The sequence below is a fragment of the Myotis nattereri genome, assembly GCF_964212035.1.
Source record: "Myotis nattereri genome assembly, chromosome: 1".
Taxonomy (NCBI): Eukaryota; Metazoa; Chordata; class Mammalia; order Chiroptera; family Vespertilionidae; genus Myotis; species Myotis nattereri.
Genome location: NC_138075.1, coordinates 159151105 through 159172857, shown reverse-complemented (window position 1 = coordinate 159172857; position 21753 = coordinate 159151105).

The following is a 21753-nucleotide window of genomic DNA, read 5'->3' as shown; positions in this document are numbered from 1 at the left end:
TATGGAAAACAGTATGGAGTTTTCTCAAAAAATTAAATATGGAACTGCCATTTGACCCAGTGATCCCACTTATAGGACACTTATTTTTTAGCAAAAGAATAGGGGGGGAGGCTCTCAGAAAATCTGATTTATAAATAGACCCTAAAACAGTATTATAAGATTACATAAAAATTCCCTACAAACTCAACACACCACTATTTCCTTGTGATGAAGATATTCCTAGCACTATATCCTATCTAATAAAAGAGAAATATGGTAATTAGAGTACAACTGCTACCCTTCCCATTGGCTAATCAGGGCGATATGTAAATTTACTGCCAGCCAAGATGGCGGCCGGCAGCCAGGCAGCTTGAAACTAACATGAGGCTTGCTTGCTTCAGTGATGGAGGAAACCAACGTTCCCCGCCTGCCTTGCCGGCCTCTGAATCTGCAGTTTGAAACATTGTAATAAATATAGAAGCTAAACAAACCCCCAGAAACCTGCTTTCAGCGAGCCAGGATCTCAGAGCTGGAGTTGTACATTGTTTCGATTATAGAACCCAAACAAACCAGATACCTGCTTTCAGCAGCAGAGAGAGGCCTCAGAGCTGGAGCCAGAGCTAAAGCTGGCCCAGAATAAAAAAAAAAGAAAAAAAGGAGCAGTTGGGAGCTTCAGTCACCCACGAGCCTAAAAACAGCCCTTAGCCCCTCACCCAGACTGGCCAGGCACCCCAGTGGGGACCCCCACCCTGATGGGTGTGTGACCAGCTGCAAACAGCCATCATTCCCTCACCCAGACTGGCCAGGCACCCCAGTGGGGACCTGCATCCTGGTCCAGGACACCCTTCAGGGCAAACCAGCCAGCCCCACCCATGCACCAGGCCTCTATCCTATATAGTAAAAGGGTAATATGCCTCCCAGCACCGGGATAAGTGTAGCCGAGAGGCCTCACGGCACCGGGATCCGCGTGACAGGGGGCAGCGCCCAAACCCCCTGATCGCCCTGTGGCTCTGTGTGTGATGAGGTGGGGGGCACAACCTCCCTATCGGCCCTGCTCTGTTCGTGACAGGGGTAGGCGCCCCAACCTCCTGATCAGCCCTGCTCTGTGCCTGATATGGGGGAGCTCCCCAACCCTCTGATGGGCCCTGCTCTGTGTGTGACAGGGTAGAGCCATAACCTCCCCATCGGCCCTGCCCTGAGTGTGAGAGTGGCGGCACCCCAACCCCCTGATCAACCCTGCTCTGTGGGTGATAGAGGGTGGCGCCCCAACCCCCTGATCGGCCCTGCTCTGTGCGTGACTGAGGGTAGCATCGCAACCTCCTGATCCACCCTGCTCTGTGCATGACAGGGGGTGGTGCCCCAACTCCCCAATCGGCCCTGCTCTGAGCCCGACCAGGGGCTGCACCTAGGGATTGGGCCTGCCCTCTGCCACCTGGAAGCAGGCCTAAGCCAGCAGGGTGTTATCTCCTGAGGGGTCCCAGACTGCGAGAGGGCACAGGCCAGGCTGAGGGGCCCCCCCTTCCCCGCCGAGTACACAAATTTTTGTGCACCGGGCCTCTAGTATATAAATAAAAGCCTAAGTGACTATTAAGACCAGATAATGGGCCAGTAGCTATGACACACACTGACCACCAGAGGTCAGATGCTCAATGCAGGAGTTTCCCCCTGGTGGTCAGTGTGCTCCCACAGCCATCCTCCCGCGGTCCCTCTCCCTGGCTGACCAGCCCTGATAGGCCCAATCACAGGTCAGGCTGAGGGACCCCACCCATGCACAAACTCATGCACCGGGCTTCTAGTGGGATTATAAGCCTGCTAGGTTCTGTAAAAATCCAATAAATATTCAGGGATTTCTAGATATCACTGAAATGTTTCTGAAATCTGAAACAATTATTTTGAAAAGTGATGTGTGTTATTTTTGTAGGTCTTCGTATATGCTTTAACAAAGGGACTTGGATTTTATAAATCTAGTATCTAAGTTGGAATGAGAATGGAATAAATTTAAAGACTCTAGGGACCTCACTGTTTGCACCCATGGCAACTACATTGGAGCCTTGTCTCACTGCTTCAGTTTCAAGGACATCTTTACCACCTGGGCTTTAATTAATGATGAATCAACAGACAGGCAGGTGACAACCACTATATTCTTCCAGCTTATCGTTGCAGTTAGAATTAGTGACAACATTTTAAATTAAATTTTAACTTTGTCTTAATTACTTAATATGTAGATGGAACACACATATATTGCATGTATGTACTAGTTTAATAATTAAACTTTTCCATTTTTTTTTTTTACATCAGAGCAAGTAAAGGAATGGTGTTTAATACAAATTAATTTAGTGTACATTTAACATTCTCCAATTTTCTTTCTTAAATGCAAAATATGTAAAAAGAGTGCCTGATACATAAGTGCACAATAAATGTTAATTAACGATAACAATTTCACATGTTATCTTATTTTCCTGCTCTTGTGGAAAATATCTCTCAAATTTTTGGTATACTTTCTCTACAAGGCCTCTCCATATGATATCCTGGCTATAATATACAGAAGTGCTGATCCCTTAACGTAAGAGGAAATAATAGACCTGTTTTTCACAGATCTAGTCTATTCATGTAACTTACAATAGGAGTCATATTGACTTGTTCCTCCTATTTCCCAAAGTTCCTATCATGGTTCTCTTTTCTCTCAAATAAACACCAACGCCTTCCACTTAGAACTGTAAAATAGTTTCATTATAAAACATTTTGAAAATACTCAAAAGCATAGAGAAAATACGAAACTCATTTTAAATCTCATCAGCTATTGATAACTATAATTGACATTTTTACTCATTTCCTTCATCTTTTTTCTATGCATATATTACTTTGTCTTTAAAGAAAGCTAAAATCACATTATAGATGTGACTTACTAACCTACTTTTCATTTAAATATTTAAAATATTACTTCATGCTATTAAATATTTTATCTTGTCTCATTAAATATTTTTCCAAATATATTATGAGTGCTTAACATTATTTTATAAATATATCTTTATTAATTTCAAAGAGGAAGAGAGGAAGAGAGAGAGAAACATCAATGATGAGAGAGAATCATTGATTGACTATGTACTGCACACCCCCACTGGGATCAACCCTTGAAACCAGGCATGTGCCCTGACTGGGAATCCAACTGTGATCTTCTGGTTCATAGGTCAACACTGAACCACTGAGTCACACCAGTTGGGCTTAACATTCTTTTATAGGAATACATACTAGGGGCCCAGGGCACGAATTTGTGCATCTTGAAAGGAACTGTGGACCAAGAGGCTGTGCTGGGCATGGGGGCGGGTCTCGGCCCATCCTCCATGCCCCCACCTGGCCCCTCCTGCTGTGGCCCTCCTCCCCCACCCCCTGTCTGCTGGCAGCTCCTTTCCCGCTGCTGCTGCTCCCATGTGCTGACTGTACCAGCCCCGCTCACACCTGCTGATGGCATGGAGCAATTGGGGTTGTTACCAGCAGTGGGTGCAAGCAGAGCCGGCACTGTCAGCAGATTCTAATGGCGGCTGCTGCCCTGATCGCCCCTCAGGAGCAGGGGGAGGTGGAGAAGCCCTATGGGGCAATTGAGGTTGGCAGTTGCCACTGGCACCCGCTGAGGGCACGAGTGATCGGGGCTGGCGCTGGGTGCCGGCAATGGGTGTGAGCAGGGCCAGCACCGGCAGCAGGCGTGAGCACCAGGGAGGACCATGGCATGCAGGAGCAAAGAATTTTCAGTAACCACCAGAGGCTCGCCCCAATGACAGCGACTGGCGCCCTGCCTTGGTCTGGCACCCCTGCTCACCTGCTCCACCATCCCACCATGGCCAATGCCCACCATGTTCCATGTTCTGCCACCTGCTGCCAAAGTCCACCATGTTCTGCGCACGCCCCCTGGTGGTCAGGGCACGTCATAGCAACCGGTTGTTTGTTTCCCTGTTCAGTCTATTTGCATATTAGCCTTTTATTATATAGGATACCCTACTTAATCTTTCCTTCTGTGCTACATATTTAGATTGTATCAATATTTTGCTATTATAAATAAGTGATAGTATTCTTTGCATATTGAGTTAACTGACTCTAGTCAGTCAGGTGCCATTTAATCCACAGTTTGATGGGTAGTATATAAAGCTGTAATTTATCTCCTTCTTCAGGAGTACTTAGTAACTTTCAGCTAGTCATGACAGGTCTCATGTCCTATTAGAGGGGCAGCAGAAAGCCATGTGTACTTCTAATGAAGCCAGCACTAAGCATCTCTAAATTGATTTTATTTTTTTAATCCTCACCCAATGATATGTTTTTATTGAATTATAGAGAGAGAGAAAGGGGGAGATCGAGAAACATCAATGTGAGAGAGTAACATTGATTGGTCGCTTCCTACATGTGCCCCAACTGGGGATTGAACCCATAACCAGAGTATGTGCCCTGAGTGGGAATTGAACCTGCGACACTTTGATGCACAAGATGATGCTCCAACCAACTGAGACACATAGGCAGGGCTCAGTTGATTTTTTATCAAGCCCAAACTTCTCCTACATGCAAAATCATCTTCCTCATAATTGAACATTGTATGACACGAAGTCGTTATTAAATAACTATTTGTAAACTGAATATCCAAGGGACTATTTGACATTTTACTTGATTATCTTACAGGCATCTCAAACTAAGCACACCCACATACTGAACTCTTAATAACTGACATGAATCTCCCATAAAATAAACAAAAAAATCACCTGTCTCTTTCCCTCCTCCCCATTTTAGCAAATTGGGCCACAATTCACACATTTTGTCAAAGCAGAAAACTGGGAATCATCCCTAACACTGTTATCTCTATCACTTGGAAGTCCTGTTGCTTTCTGTACAGAATCACTTCCAATCCATCCACTTTTCTCATCACCACAGCTACCCACTGACCCAAGGCACCATCATCAGTTCACTGGTGAGTCCTTCTTTCTGAACCTCCCATTTCCACTATTGGCCTCTTCCAGGGAGAGGCTCATGCCCCTCCTCTTTTGAAGACAATACAATACTGACCTGTTCACTTAGCATTTTTAATAAAACACAATCTCAGACTCCTTACCATGGCTTATAAGGCACTACCTCATTTGCACACAGGCCCTTTAGTATCCTTCTCAGAGCATCACCTAGGCCACTGGTCGGCAAACTCATTAGTCAACAGAGCCAAATATCAACAGTACAACAACTGAAATTTCTTTTGAGAGCCAAATTTTTTAAACTTAAACTATATAGGTAGGTACATTGTTATTAACTTAATTAGGGTACTCCTAAGGCTTAGGAAGAGCCACACTCAAGGGGTCAAAGAGCCGCATGTGGCTCGCAAGCCATAGTTTGCCGACCACTGATAGGCTATCCTTTTTGCTCTGTGTCTCCCCCTTCACTGTTACCCTTGACAAAGATGATCCTTCTCATATTTCAGTATGCCACTTCTATAACACTCTATCAATGTACCCTTTTCATTTCCTTCACTGTACTTACCATACTTTGTAAATACGCTTATTTATTGATTTACTTATTTATTCGTTGTCTCCCTCACATGACTGAAAACTCTAAGGGGCCATAGTATCTATTTTATTTATGGTGTTTTATTGAATGCCTAGCACAGTACATGGCATGTAGGAGACCTTTCAATGATATTTGTTGCTGGAGTGATACCTTAGAACAAGCCATCTATAGGTCCACCTGCTGACAGGCTCTGAAAGATGGATCTTTTCCTAGTTGGACAGCCATAGGAACCATTCCAGTATTTTTTCAAAGTTCCCTAAAAACATTCTCTCCCGAAAAAAGTGACTACCATTTAATAAATTCATATAGTTTCTAAGCACTTCAAGATAGCCATTGCTTATGGAGGCGCTGCACTCTGATGCCACCCACCTCTCACTCAGAGGTTGGCACAATCATTTCCTTCTCTTACATTTATCTGCTTCATGCATGGTGATACCAGGCAGCTAAGGCTCTACTTGTAAAACTGTTCAGGAACATGGTTCAGTGGTAATATGATAGTTATCTATTTTTTATGTGTGTGAGATATTTACATTATGATTCCACTACTTGAAAAATATAATTACTTTATTTTTATTAAGAATAGCAACTCTAAAATCAATATCATCCCAATCCCCAATTTTGAGGTCTAAGAGATTGAGTAACAGGTTTTGAAAATTAAAAAGAAAAATGCTTCACAGTGATTGTTGCTTTCTATTCAGTTCTGAACAAAGAGACATAACATCATCAGAAGCATAATGAGAATTCTCTTACAACATGCACTGAAACTTATTTTTCAGGTTTGGTTCAAGTTAAAATAATTCACTTAACTTTTTTAAATTTTTTGAATTAGAAAGCTGTATAGGATGGCTAATTAATCATATATCTAGGTCCCATTTCTGGCTAAGTATTTTTTTAATTGATTCTACAGATAGAGATAAAGGGAGAAAGAAACATTGATTTGTTGTCCCACTTATTTATGCATACATTGGTTGCTTTTTGTATGTGCTTTGACTGGGGGTCAAACCCACAATTTGGGGTATCGGAACGATGCTCTAACCAGCTGAGCTACCCTCCAGGGCCAGGGCCTTGGCTGAGCTTTTTGACGCAGCATCTTTCCAAGAGGCTGCCAGCACTAGTCATATTCTGGTATTTTTCACATGCAAGCAGGATGATTATAACACGTTTTACCAAATAAATGTATAACCGAGTATTAAATATCTTATTTCTAAAGTCTGTGTCAATATTCACCATATTCTCAGTTATTGGGTTTTCTGTAGATTTCTTTGTTGCCCTTCAAGAACACAGATTATTCAGTTTTCATAATAACCAATCCTGCTGCAACAAGATTGAAAAGTAAAACAGTGAAAGAAAGCAGCAAAAGGCAAGGCAGCTGATTTGCCTTAGATGAATGGCTAAAATTTAGGTGACAAAAGGATTTATGCCCTGGACTGTCCCTCTAATTAAAATGAGAAATGGCACAGACAGATGCTAAGCAGTTTGGGGAATTAATAATCAGGCACTAATGCAAAATAGGGACACTATCTTTAAGAATATTCATTTCCATGTCTATGTCATCCAATCTGAATGACAGGTAGGAAATATCAACATGTTGCAGGCAACATTAAAAAATATTTTGCCCTCCTTTAGCATAAAAGAAATGGGATGACCAGAATATCATCCCTGTTCAAGCATAAAAGTATTGGGAAGTTACCAAGGGTTATGAGACTTACCCAAAGATACCTACATCCAGGTCAAAGACAGGGAGCATTGATGTTCGGGGGACTGTTCCATAGTCATTTTAGAGGAGTGTTTCTCCATTCAACAGAGGCCAGCAGAAAAAAATCCATCAACAGTGAAGCAGAACCAAGATAGGTGGTCTTTGAAATATATTCACTGGAGGGAAATGAAACTGGTTTAAAATTATACTAAGTTTTGGCAAGCAGGCCAGTTAGGAGGAGGTTAAATACACACACACACACACACACACACACACACACACACACACACACACCACTCAGCCCCCCAGGAGGAAGCATGCTGCTTTGCTGGGAAGGATCAGCCAAGTTCTCCACATCAAAGAGAGCTCAGTAAGGGTGTAGACAAAGAAAAATTTGGATGAACATGTGAAAATATTTACATGGATCTAGGAGCAGAGATTGAACAAATTCACATGAGCTAGAAATTTGAAAACTATACAAAGAGGTATAAGTAAAGAAGGGGAAATAATTTAGCAAGACATCAAGGAGATGAAGCAGCAGTTTTGACCATTATAGTGTTATTTTGCACATGAGTTTGAACCCCAGTTCTGTAACTTTTCTGCTCGCTTGCTCAGTGATGATAAGGGAAAAAAAAAATCACAAGTAGGCCATGTCTGCAAAACAGGCCTCTTTGCAAATGTCTCTTCAGTTCCTATCAGAGTATTTTTTCCTCCTATAGCTTCACATGGCATACTTTTGACAGATTTGACAGCAAACACATTCCACATATCTTTTATGGAGAAGCTTCTCCCACAGGAATAAACTAATATTCACGTCTCTGCACTGGCTTTCCTGAGCCCTGATGCTGTCTGTGGTCATGTCTGGAGATGAGTGGAGCATTTTGAGAACAATGTATGAACCATATACCAGGAAATGTTGGTAATCTGAAAGCAGTAAAGTTGCTAATTGGCTTCCAATTTAGGTAGAGGGAGGGTTTAGGTAGGAAAAGATCCTTCCTCTTCACTGAGGCCCACTCTGGCTTACAAATCACTTGTAAGTCAGAGCATGAGGGACAAAAATTAACACTGTATTGGCCAGCTAAATGTCAGACTACAAAGGACCTAACTCTTAGTAAGTACTCAATAAGTAGCTGATAAATAGGATTATTTTTACCAGCACAACAGGCACATATATAAATGCAGATTTTGAAGTAAAAAAAATACAACATCTCATTGCATAGGCTTTTGGGAATTGACATGGAGGGTGAGATGCTGGATGGATGGGATGAGATATGTGTGCCACCCACAGTGGTATTTAATGGCTAGAGATGGTGGGTAGGGATTATGAAAATATAATCACTGTGCCAACTTTCCCTTAATTGGGAAAGAGTAAATATCATGGAGAGTTGCTTTGAAAAGTAGTCTTTAAACACTTTGGAAATGCACTAAAATAAATAAGTGCTAAATTGCATATCCGATTACTGCTAATTTATGACCAACAGATTTCTTCATGTCTCTTGCAAATGTGAATAATTACACCTAACGTTTTCAGCCACTGAAATTATATGCATTTGAATGATTCAGGATGTAAAATAACACTGATATTTTTAACCTCAAAGAGAAGAAATGTATTTAGAAGAGAGTGCAGCTTCTAATACTATTTTCAATATGTAGGTGGTGCATTGAGCTGATAATATTTGTACGTACTTATATGAGCTTGAGATTTTAGAGTATCTTTGAGTAGCTTTGGGTCATTTTCACTGTAGCAGATATTTGTAAAACTATCTTATCTGAATTTTTTAGAAAAAACAGCAACCTACAAACATTTAAAAAACTGGATAGAACACAATTAATGTGAATAAGGAAAAGGAGTTACTAAGAAAAATTGCACCTCTGTTTGTCACACCTTAGGATTATCAGAGCTAACCAGCAATACTGGACAGGAGCATTTTACTTACATCAATGTACTTATGATTCTACAAATCTATTTTCTCTCTAATTTCTTATTAGAATATTTGCCTTAAATAATGCGCTCCGGGTTGGGTACCCTGTCTGGAAGGTACCCAACCAAAGGCAATAATCCTTTGTGTATGACATTCTAATCATTTCCATAGCAACTGCTTATGGGTTAAAATGTCACAAACAGAATTAAGACTTCAGGTGTGGGATAAACAACAGGAGTAGAACATCACGCAGACAAAGTTACTGCTTGTACATTAAATGAGTGGGAAAGAGACAAAATGGAACAATAGTATTTTCCAATAAAAAATTCATTGCATTTGGAAGTTGCCTGTCAGTGAGGGGATCCTCAAATGTGAGTTTGGGCAGATGGTGTCTTCTCATCAGGGTGATAATGGGTCAACTATATGTAGCCATTTAGAGATCAGAGCTAGTCTCAGTTCCTCAAAGGGCAGTCCTCTATCTGGCTGCACACCATGGAACACTCTACAGAAAAAACTGTATTACTGTATACACCTATAAGTTGTCTTTTTTTTCCCCAGAAAAAAATGCTCCAATTTCTTCCAGCCTAAAGAAGCGTGCTTTGCCTCTAAATATTCCAAGGGAGGCTGTCACTGCACTCATACTAATCCCAGTGGGCATCCCTGGGTGCTTTCCAAGTTTGGAGGTACTTTTTGGGGAGTAAGACTGAGACTACTAAGAAATCCAAGGAATCTAGGAACTGTGAAAAAATATCTTTTGAACTAGGAGGCAAATCCCATGGGAGCCAAGACTGTGCCCTTCACCACTTTCCTAGAAACTGAAACAGTCTTAAATAAAAGTATTTAAATCAAGGATTAATTAATGTAATAGTAGATTCCATAAGAGCAAAGACAGAAATACCTAGTGAATAACTTTCATAATGTTTCACCACAAAGTTAAGATTCCAACCTCAAGTCAAAGAACATCAACTTGAATCTCTCCTTTGCAGGAAGCTGCCACTCTCCTTTTTTGCTAATAGAGATCAGAAGTCTTGCCATAATGTACATTTACAGTGAGGCACAAGACCCTGGCCAGGGGAGGGAAATGGCCCTGTTTTTATAGAAAAGAGGCTGAGAGGCAGGTAGAGACTCAACCATACTGTGAATTGTAGTAAGCACTGGCTTTGCCTCTAACAATTTTGTTCTCTCCATAGCTAAAGCAATGCTACACCTTTACCTAACCAGATTTATTCAAAGGTGATTTCACTTGAGTGAACATGTTCTTATGAGATGCTGGAAAAGGCATGTGTGACCATACATTGGAATAAACTTTAACTTGAATATGGATCTAAATGTAAGAATAAAACCATATAGACATGCTGTTGCAAAAGCTAAGATTCCCTTCGTTTTTACAGGTGTGTAGTGTTCCATGGTGTAAATGTACTACAGCTTTTTTAGCCACTCATCCACTAATGGCACTTGGGCTACATCAAAATCTTGGCTATTGTAAATAATGCTGCAATGAACATGTGGTATGCATTTATCGTTTGACATGGAAGTCCCACTTTCTAGGAATTTACTCTGGAGATTACCTACAACAATATGGAAATATATAGGCCTATGGTTATTTCTTATAGAATTGTTCATAATTGCAAAATATCAGAAGCAATCTATATACCCATATATCAGAGAATAATTGAATAAAGTATTGTATAACCACACGATGAAGAACTGTACTAATATACAAAAAAGACTGAGGGGGATTTTTCTGAACTGATAGAAAATTTCCAGAATATACTATTAAGAGAAAAGAGCAAAGTATAAAAGAGAATCTATAGTATGCTACCTTCATGTAAAAAAGAGAGAGATATAAAAAAATACACAAGTATTGGCTCTACTGAAAATTACAGTAGAGATAAACCAGGAAGTAAAGAGATTGGTTTCCCAAATCAGACTGGGTGGGAAAGGTGGAGGGAGAATGGGAATGGACAGTTTGATGAGGAGGGACTGATGCTTCTGAGTGTACCTCTTGAATATCTCTGACTCTTAGAACCACAGTGTTGGTTCACATACCCAAGAAACAAAAATAAATAAATAAATAAATAAATAAATAAATAAATAAATAAATAATAAAACCAAAATGTGTGGAAAACTCAAAATGAAATATTAGCAATAACAAGTGAATTTGAAAATGTGTTATAAATTGATAACAGAACCATACTGAAGTGGATGAGAAAGAAAAGAAATAACAAATGTCATTTTGGAAAAAAATTTTGATTGCATACTGTAAAACTAAAGGCCCAAAACAAAGCATACACATTTCAATCATTAAATTTGTTATATTTGTTAGCAGTTCTGAAACTACTTTACATATACATCAGGATTGGATAAATAAGTGAATAAACTGTAGATGACAAAGACTAGTTTTTTCACTGTTGGAGAAAGAGGTTATAAGCAAGAAAGGTGAAATAAATCTGTGGTGTTATATTTTTATCTATCTATCTATCTACACAACTATATGGTATAGAACTATAGATATTTGTGTGTACATGTGAGCTCATATATATTTCCTTTGTTTAGAGGTCCTAGAAGCAATGATTTTCCAATATTAATTGTACTATCTTGGGTCTAGATTTTGGTTTCTAAACACTATTTTACAATAAAAGAAACCAGAGTTCCTTGGAGAGGTGAGTGATTTCAGGGTTGGAGCAGAGAAATATAAGAGGAGCCTGGAACATCTTGTGGTGCCATAAGTAAGCAATTGCTGCAGAACTGACGGAAGCATGTCAATAAAACAAAGGAGTCAAACCAAAGTGTTCCTAATGGCAAAGTCCAGAAAATTTGAGCAACAGTATTGGATAATAACCCATAGAATGGCACAAGTTCATATCAATATAAATATATAAACAGGGGAAAAGAAATACTTTTTCTAAAGAAGTACAGATATCCAGTTATAAATACAGTTACAGGGATATAGAGTATAGCACAGGGAATATGGTCAATAATACTGTAATAACTATGTATGGTGTCGATGGGTACAAGGGTTATTGGGATGATCACTTCATAAGGTTTATAGAAGTCTAATCACATTGTTTTACACTTAATATTAATATAATATTATATGTCAATTGTAATTAAAAGATAAATTATAAAAACAGGCCTTAATTTCTAGAAGTGTTTTAGATTTATGGAAAAAATGAGAATAGAATTCAAAGAATTCTCATATACCATACCCAGTTTTCCTACTATTAACATTTTACATTAGTATGGTACATCTGTCACAGTTATTGAACCAATATTAATACATTATTGCTAATTAAAGTCCATACCTTATTTAGATTTAAAAAATTTAGCCTAATTTCCTTTTTCTGTTTCTAGATCCCCTCCAGGATACCACATTACATTTACTTATTGTGTCTCCTCAGGTTCCTCTAGACCAGTGGTTCTCAACCTCCCTAATGCCACGACCCTTTAATACAGTTCCTCATGTTGTGGTGACCCCCAACCACAAAATTATTTTCGTTGCTACTTCATAACTGTCATTTTGCTACTGTTATGAATCATAATATAAATGTCTGATATTTAGGATGTATTTTCATTGTTATAAATTGAACATAATTAAAGCATAGTGATTAATCACAAAAACAATATGTAATTATATATGTGTTTTCTGATGGTCTTAGGCTACCCCTGTGAAAGGGTCATTCGACTCCCAAAGGGGTCGCGACCCACAAGTTGAGAACCGCTGCTCTAGACTGTGACAGTTTCTCAGACTTTGTTTACCTTTCATGAATGTGACAGCTTTGAGAATTACTAGTCAGGTATGTTGTAGGAAATCCCTCTATTAGAATTTGATATTTTCTCAAGATAAGATTGGAATAATCTTATATTGGAGGAAGACCACAGAAGTAAATTGCCATTCTCATAACATATCAAGAGTACATATTATCAACATGGTTCATGTCAACATGTAGGTATTGACATTGATCACCTGGATATTGTTCATCAGGCTTCTTCACTGTAAAAATTACACATTTCCCCACTTTTTCATATGGCACTTTTTGGAAGGAAGTCACTATGCACATTTCACACTTAAGGATACAGTTTAATTTTAATGGTTTCAGAATTATTAGTGTATTGCAGTTTAGTTAAATAATTTCTTTTTAGGTAGATATGTAGAGGGATTTAAATTTTTAATTACTTTAAAAAACCTTGCAGTCCATTCTAACCTAGAATATTTATTTCTGAATGTATCACTGATTATTTCTTTTGGATAAAAAACAAACAAAAAAACAAGGAATGAATTGTTGGTCATAGTATATGAAGAGCGAGGCTTTTGATGCATAGTATAAAATGGATCTCCAGAATATCTATGGCAAACCATAGTCTCAGCAGCAAACATGTAACAGTGAGAGCATGCCATTTCTCTACATCACTTTTGTGTGGCTGGAGTGATTGAGCATGATATGCATGATGCAAGATAATGTTAGAGTGGTGGATGGATAGAGGCCCAATTGTGTAGGGTGTGCAAAGAGTTTACCTTTTATTCTCAGTGTAATAGAAGGCCATTGGAAGCTTCCTAACAGAGGAGAGAGCCAAGCTCCTTAATGGGATATGTGCCATGTCTTAAAATGGGCTGTTAGATTATGGCTGGGTGTTTCTCTTTTAAGCTTGGCTCAAGGTCATCAAAATAAAAAGGTAACATGCATATGACATTCCATTCTTTCTTACACCACTTTAACTTGCTATCAAGTGGGGGAAACGCAGAATGTAGGACTGGAAAGAGAAGAAGTGCTAAAAGCATTTATTCTGAGGGAGGGAGTTGGGTGATGGGAAGGGAAGGGGCAACGAACGGGAAGACCCTCTGTACTGCTGAAGGCTGTCTGAATGACTGCTAATGAATGTAACCTTGCCTGCTATACATAGCGTCCCACCTTGACATGAGGAGCAATAGGGAGATAAAAGTGACAACATTCAGACAGCTGACAGTTTTCTGCTAGTTTTGAATCCTGGCAGAAATACATTACAGAGGATAAGGAGAACATTAAAAAAGCATCGGAAAGAGCTGTTCAGAGATAATTCTGTGTGAGATACTAGATCTATCTTTTGATGTGACTTAGTAATTCTTCATACAAAGATATTTATCACACTTGAGGTGACAAAGGAATAATATAAAGTACTGGAACCTCCTGAATTCTCTCTCTCTCTCTCTCTCTCTCTCTCTCTCTCTCTCTCTATATATATATATATATATATATATATATATATATATATAATTAAAGAGAATTATATTATTACATGAGCCATTAAACATTAAACAGGCTCATCAGAAAACTCTGACTAGGCAATAGTTAGATGGGACAAATAAATACATTAAAGAATAAAATGCTAAAACTTCTTGCACTTTTTCTCTTTAAAAGGTCTTGGGACATATAAGTACCAAGGTTCTTTAAACATCGCAGGAACAACCAGATGGCCAATCTGTCAGAGGGCCTACTGAGATTTGGAATTAATCTTTAATTACTTTACTTATTTATAATTTATAATTACACAGATAGGGGCAGCTCATACCACGAGTAATTTTCTCTGTGGGATTCAGTTGTGCCATTTGAAAGGCACATTGACTTATTTTTTATATTTGATATTTTATTTTGTCTTAAAAATGTTTATTGTGACTCAATTTTATGATACATAATGTGAAAAACATTGATTTATACATTTTCCTCATTTGTGTTGGTAGCATTAATATTACTGCTTGATGATCAAAGAAACTAGCTCATCTGAAAAACTGTTGCAGGTACAGGAACTTACTTGAAGTGGTAGGTATATATCTTATTTTCATTCTTGATACTTTCTGATGGGAAAAGTTTTTAAGAGCTCCAGTTATGGTCAGATCTAGTGGGGCTCCAATGAGGTTTTCCATGGCTAGGTCACCTGGCAGGTTAGAGCTGATATTTTTAGAACCTCCTTGGAATGAATCTTTGACCTCTAGCTCAGCAAGGGTAGTCTCGTGTCTCACCTGTCCAATGGCAATTCAGCTTATTCTCAATTCCCTCAGCACAGACTCCTTACATCCCTAGAGTATTAGAAACTTGTGTGCCAGGTGCTGCATCATCCTGCTCAAAATTATTAGTCAGAGCTCATATGAAACTATTAAACAGATTGATTTGGGTGGTTTCTTTTTTTTTAAAATGATTAAATCATCTTATTAACTGAATCCTACATATTTTGGCTACTGAAAAGATTGAGAACTGTACATCTTAAACCCATATAATTTTATTAACCAATGTGATCCCTATAAATTCAACAAAAAAAAGACTGGGCTTAAGGTTATTTCTCTTTCTTTTCCTCCAAATAAATCATCTCACTGTATAGGGATGACTTTGTGAGCCAAAACAAGCAGTCAAACAAACAAACACAAAAACAGAAACCCAATCTCTCTCTCTTGTTATTATTTATTACTATGGATTATTTTTATCAGATGTTGATTTACAGAATTTCAGATTTTGTCAATTTAACATGCTTGATAATCTCTGTAACCAGAGTATGCAAAACAGGAGATTTGCAAAAGAAAAAACAAACTAATTTTAGAGAAAGAAATTCTGAACTACACAGTGGACTACATTCCCAGCACTTTTATTTTAAAAGCAAGTAGGCTTTAATGGCCTTTTAATAAAATAACACAAGCGGCAAGGATAAAACCCTGTCAGTACATTGGACTGGGTCCTTTTCTTAGGGTTTTGTATTTTGTTTGGGCTGTCCAGAAATAATCCAGGACAAAGAATGAAAAAAAAAAAAATAAAGATTCTAAAATGGCAGAACTTCAGGATAGGAAAAGGTGTTCAAGAAAATTTAATGTAATTCCTTTATTTCAAAGGAATGAGAATGATTAATCCAGTTTTGGTTTGGTGACTTATCTTAATTCATACATTGAGCTTTTGGCAGGCTTATTCATTTAGCAGGTGTTTATTGGCTTTACATTGGGTATATAGCGAGTATTATTGAATTTAAGGCACATCAAAGATAGTGGCAAGTGAGCCATCATACGGCTTATATTCAGTCTGTCACCCTGCTTCTCTCATAAATATCGAAAAGATAATATTGTTACATTTAGACTAGGACAGGTAATAGGGCAATAATTGTCCACAAGGGTATGAAATATTCTGAGGAAGTTGTTGACCATTTATTATCACTGTTGGGATGCAAGCAATACAAATGGGTTCATGTTACAGCAGAATAAAGTTTAGTTAAAAATAAGAAACAACTTCTTGGATGGCATGGTATTAAGCATTGAAATGATCGAGGGTATTTGTTGATAGTATAAAGTGAAATACATAGCATCTTCAACTCAAGTTTTCTTGCAAATTATTAATTGTGTACATTATGAGGTCCCTTTCAAACTATTAATTCCAAGGTTTTTAGTTACAAGGTTGTTTTTGATATAAAAGATATCATGGTCACTTTCTCTGAGGTGATAAATTTCATAAAAATAATTTAGCTCTTGTGTTTCTGTATTTATATTGGCATTTTTACCACAAAATACTGCTACATAGGAATAGTTCATGAACTATCACACAGATAAGATTCTGAAAAGTTTACTGTAAAGTTAAACTCAGAATTTAACTTTTAAAATTTTTTTACTATTGACTTCACACTAAAATATTGAAGTCATGCCCTAACTGGTTTGGCTCAGTGGATAGAGCATCAGCCTGCAGACTGAAAGGTCCCAGGTTCGATTCCAGTCAAGGGCATGTACCTTGGTTGCTGGCACATCCCCAGTAGGAGGGGTGCAGGAGGCAGCTGATCGATGTTTCTCTCTCATCGATGTTTCTAACTCTCTATCCCTCTCCTTTCCTCTCTGTAAAAACTCAATAAAATATATTTTTTAAAAAATAAAATAAAATAAAATATTGAAGTCATATATTCATGGAAGTCAGTTGGACCCTGAGGTTATTAATAGACTGTAATAATAATTGCCAAGACAAAGGAAATGGAAATATAGAAGTGAAGTGGAACTGCACATCAAGGCGTTGGGAGAGAATGTAGATTCCTCTTCTGTGATTTAGAGAATTACTGACTATTCAGAATCTACCTGACATCTGTATATAATGGGACAGGCTACAAATGTTGCTTTCTATTAATTCTAGGTTTGCATTCATCACAACATGCAAGATAGTCCCCCTCATACACAAAAAAACTTCAAAACACCTGCATAGCAGTTTGCATGATGTGGTCAGGGTTGAGCCTCAGTGTCAGCCAGCCTGAAGGGAGATCTCACCCATGAATGGGACAACAACAATTTAGACCTAATTACCCAGTAACCTACACATGGGACATTCTTAGAGCATCCAGCTCAGGAGATCAAAGAGACTGCACCACTGGGTCTCACAGGATGCTTATTACATAACGCCAGCCCTTGAAGACTGGGAGGCATAGCAGTCTATCTAATACATAAAAACAAACACAATGAGATAGTAAAAATGGGAAGACAAAGAAACAACCCCCAAATGAAAGAAAAGGAGGAAGTTCCAGAAAAGAGCTAAATGAAATGGAGGCAAGCAATTTATCAGATATAGAGTTCAAAGTAATGGCTATAAGGGTGCTCAATTAATTTAGTGAGAATTACAAGGAAATTAGTGGGAACTACAACTGCATGAAAAATAAAATAGAAACCATGAATAAGAACCAGTCAGAAATAAAAAATACCTTATCTGACACCAATAATACTCTGGAAGGAATTAAAAGTAGATTGTATGAAGCAGAGGATCAAATCAGCATATTAGAAGACAAGGCAGAGAAACAGCTCAACTAGAGAAGCAAAAAGAAAAAAGAGCCCTAGCTGTTTGGCTCACTTAATAGCACGTTGGACTGCGGACTGAGGGTTCGATTCCGGCCAAGGGCATGTGCCTTGGTTGCAGGCACATCCCCAGTCGGGGGTGTGCAGGAGGCAGCTGATCAATGCTTGTCTCTCACTGATGTTTCTAACTCTCTATCCCTCTCCCTTCCTCTCTGTAAAATATCAATAAAATATAGTTTTTAAAAAAAGAATTGAAAAGCAGGATGATAATTGAAGGGAATTTTTGTACAAAATGAAATGTAAGTACATCCTCATCAAAGGGGTACCATAATGAGAAGAAAGTGAGCAATAAATACAGAACCTGTATAATAAAATAATGACAAAAAACTTCTCTAACCTGGTGAAGGAAAATGTCACACAAGTACAGAAAGCACAGAAAGTCTCAATCAAGATTAACCCAATGAGGCCTATACCAAAACACATTATATTTAAAATCACAAACGGTAAAGACAAAGACAGAAGTTTAAAGGCAGCAAGAGAGTGACAGAAAGTTACCTTCAAGGGAGTTCCCATTAGATTGTTACCTTATTTCTCAACAGAAACCCTTCAGGCCAGAAGGGATTGACTTGAAGTATTCAAAGTAATGAAAAGCAAGGACCTAAATCTGAGACTATTCTATCCAACAATGCTATCATTTAAACTTGAAAGTGAAATAAAGAGCTTCTGAGAAAAAGGAAGAATAAAGCAGTGTATTACCACCAAACTAGCATTGCAAGAAATATTAAAGAGACTGTTTTAAGAAGAAGAAGACGAAGGAGAAGAAGAAGAAGAAGAAGAAGAAGAAGAAGAAGAAGAAGAAGAAGAAGAAGAAGAAGAAGAAGAAGAAGAAACAACATAGAAAGAAAGGTACAAAGGCATAAAGAAAAGAAATGGCAATAGTAAGTACCTATCAATAATAATCTTAAATTTAGTGTACTAAATGCTCCAATCAAAAGACATAGGGTGGCTGAATGGATAAGAAAACCCATATACATGCTGTGTACAAGAGACTTACCTCAGGACAAAAGATTCACACAGATTGAAAGTGAAGGGCTGAAAAAAAAATCATGCAAATGGAAACAATAATAAAACTGGGATAGCAAAAACTCAGATATGACAAAATAGACTTCAAAACAAAGTTCATAAAAAGAGACAAGGTCACTACATAATAATAAATGGATTGATCCAACAAGAAAATATGACCCCTGTAAACACATATGCACCCAATATAGGACCATATGTATAAGAGAGATTTAAAGGAGAGATTGATAGCAATACAATCATAGCAGGGGACTTTAACATCCCACTGACTTCACTTGATAGATCTTCCAGACATCATATCAACAAGTAAACAGCAACCTTAAATGACATACTAGATTAGATGAATTTAATTAATATTTACAGAACATCTCATCCCAAAGCAGCAGAATATACATTCTTCTTAAGTGCACATGGAACATTCTCAAAGACAGACCACATGTTAAGACACAAAATAAGTCTTAACAAATTCAAGAAGATTGAAATAATACCAACCATCTTCTTGCATCACAGTGCCCTGGAAATGTGTTCACAAAATAGGGTGACCAATTGTTCTTCTTTGCCTGGGACTAAAGGGTTTTTGGATGCAGGACTTTCAGTAATAAAACTGGGACTGTCCTGGCAAACTGAGATGATTGGCTACCCTATTATACAGGACCATATGTTTGTAAAATTTTATTTAAATGAGCCCTTGCCAGTGTGGCTGAGTTGGTTTAACGTTGTCTCATGCACTGAAAGGTTGCCGGTTTGATTCCGGGTCAGGACAGATATGAGGGGTGCAGGTTCAATCTGAGGTCTGAGTACATGTGGGAGGCAACTGATGGATGTTTCCCACATTGATGTTTCTATGCACCTCTCTCTCTCTAAATAAATAAATAAATAAAAACATTAAAAAAGAGAAACATTTAAAAACATTTTTTTTAAATGAGATATTATGGTGACAATGATTAAGAGAGTTACTTTTTCCCACTCAGCTGTCCTTTTCTTTTGTCTTACCCACTCTTGTATTGCTGGGATAGCCCCATATACTTTTGGGTTCTAGTGAAAGGGAGGCTGAGCTGCAAATAGAGGGATGTACTGTGTTTATGTGGTTCACAGTTAGTTACTTATGTGCACAGTTAATTTGCCAAGAATACCAGATTAGGAAAGGTTCCCAGGACTGCTCCTATGCATGCTTGGCCAACCCATCTCACACTGCAACCTACTGATGCACGGACAGAGATCCAATCAGGACATAACTATTTCTTAACAGCACCCTGCATCCAACATATGTGGGAGCTGGAGGAAAAACAGGATGTGAAATGTGCAGATCCAGAGACTCTGCTGTAGAAAATTCTTCCAAGTCTTACACCTCATTAGAAAAGAAAATTGAAGAGGTTCTCCCAAATTTAATTACAATCCTAAATATGTACATGCTGTTACCAATGACAAGTTGTGAGCCTGGAAGAACTCACATTAGCAATAATAATCCCCACCAGTTTCTGATCAGTCATCCTGGAAGACTGGATACCTTTCCATTTTCTTCATAAAAAAGAACACAAGGTTGTTATCATATCAAAAAGTGATCAAAGACTATGAAGGCAAAAAATCATTCTGGGGAAATGGTTTTATTGAGATATGTGAAACAGTTACAAATAAATACACGTATGGTATCTTTCTGGGTTTTTAATACTTAAATTTTTAAAATCTCCTATGATTTCTCTTTCTAAATAGACACTTTTAAGTTATTTTATTTTTGTCATTTTATATTATTCTAAAAGAGGGTCTACCAACTTTAAGTTTTAGGACTCACAAAACCTAGAAGCATCCCTGGATGTCCCTGGATGACCTGGGTCTCAGGTGAGATGTTTTCCATGGGCTATGTCTGCTTCCTGCTGCTCACCTGGCCACACTTCCTAATTCCTTACATACTCAAAGTTTGTTTCTTTGAAGACTGAAGTGGAAACATATATCTTTATTGACAGATAGAAGGAGGAAAAGTTTGAAGGAAAAATATAAATTATGGATCTGCTACATGCAGATCTAGACAAGAATAGCAAGTTTATTTTTATGGGGTGTATTTTATTTTATTTTTTAAAATTTATTGTTGTTATATTGTTGAAAGTATTATATATGTCCCCTTTTCCCCCCTCATTGATCTCTTCTAGCCTGCCTCTACTCCCCACCTCAGGCCTTCACCACCCTATTGTCCGTGTCCATGGATTATGCATATATGCTTACAAGTTCTTTGGTTGATATCTTTCCACCCACCCACCCATCTGCCTTCCTTCTGAGATTCAAGTCTGTTTTAGGCTTCCATGTCTCTGGATGTACTTTGTTCATCAGTTTGTTTTGTCCATTAGATTCCACATATGAGCGAGATCATGTGATACTTGTCTTTCTCTGACTGGCTTATATATTGACAGGCAAAATAGGCTTAGGTATATACTTCACCTTGGGCAAACAGACACAGGTGCTTAAACATGCTTCAAACCCTCTCTTTTCCCCTGAGGAGTGTGGTCTCCATCCTTTGGTTAATTGTTATTGGATTACACTATGATGCTGTTTTTGATATTAAAAATAATGGTCCTATAGTTAACTTTTAGGAGATAATTATAGTTGGCTCATGAACAACATGGGTTTCAACTGTTAGGGTTCACTTAGATAAGGATTTAAAAAGAAATACCTATAGTACTATAAATGGATTTTCTTTTCTTTATGATTTTCTTCACATTTTCTTTTCTCTAGCTTCTCACTAATGCATTGTGCCCACCCATGTGTTAGCTTGGGCTTAA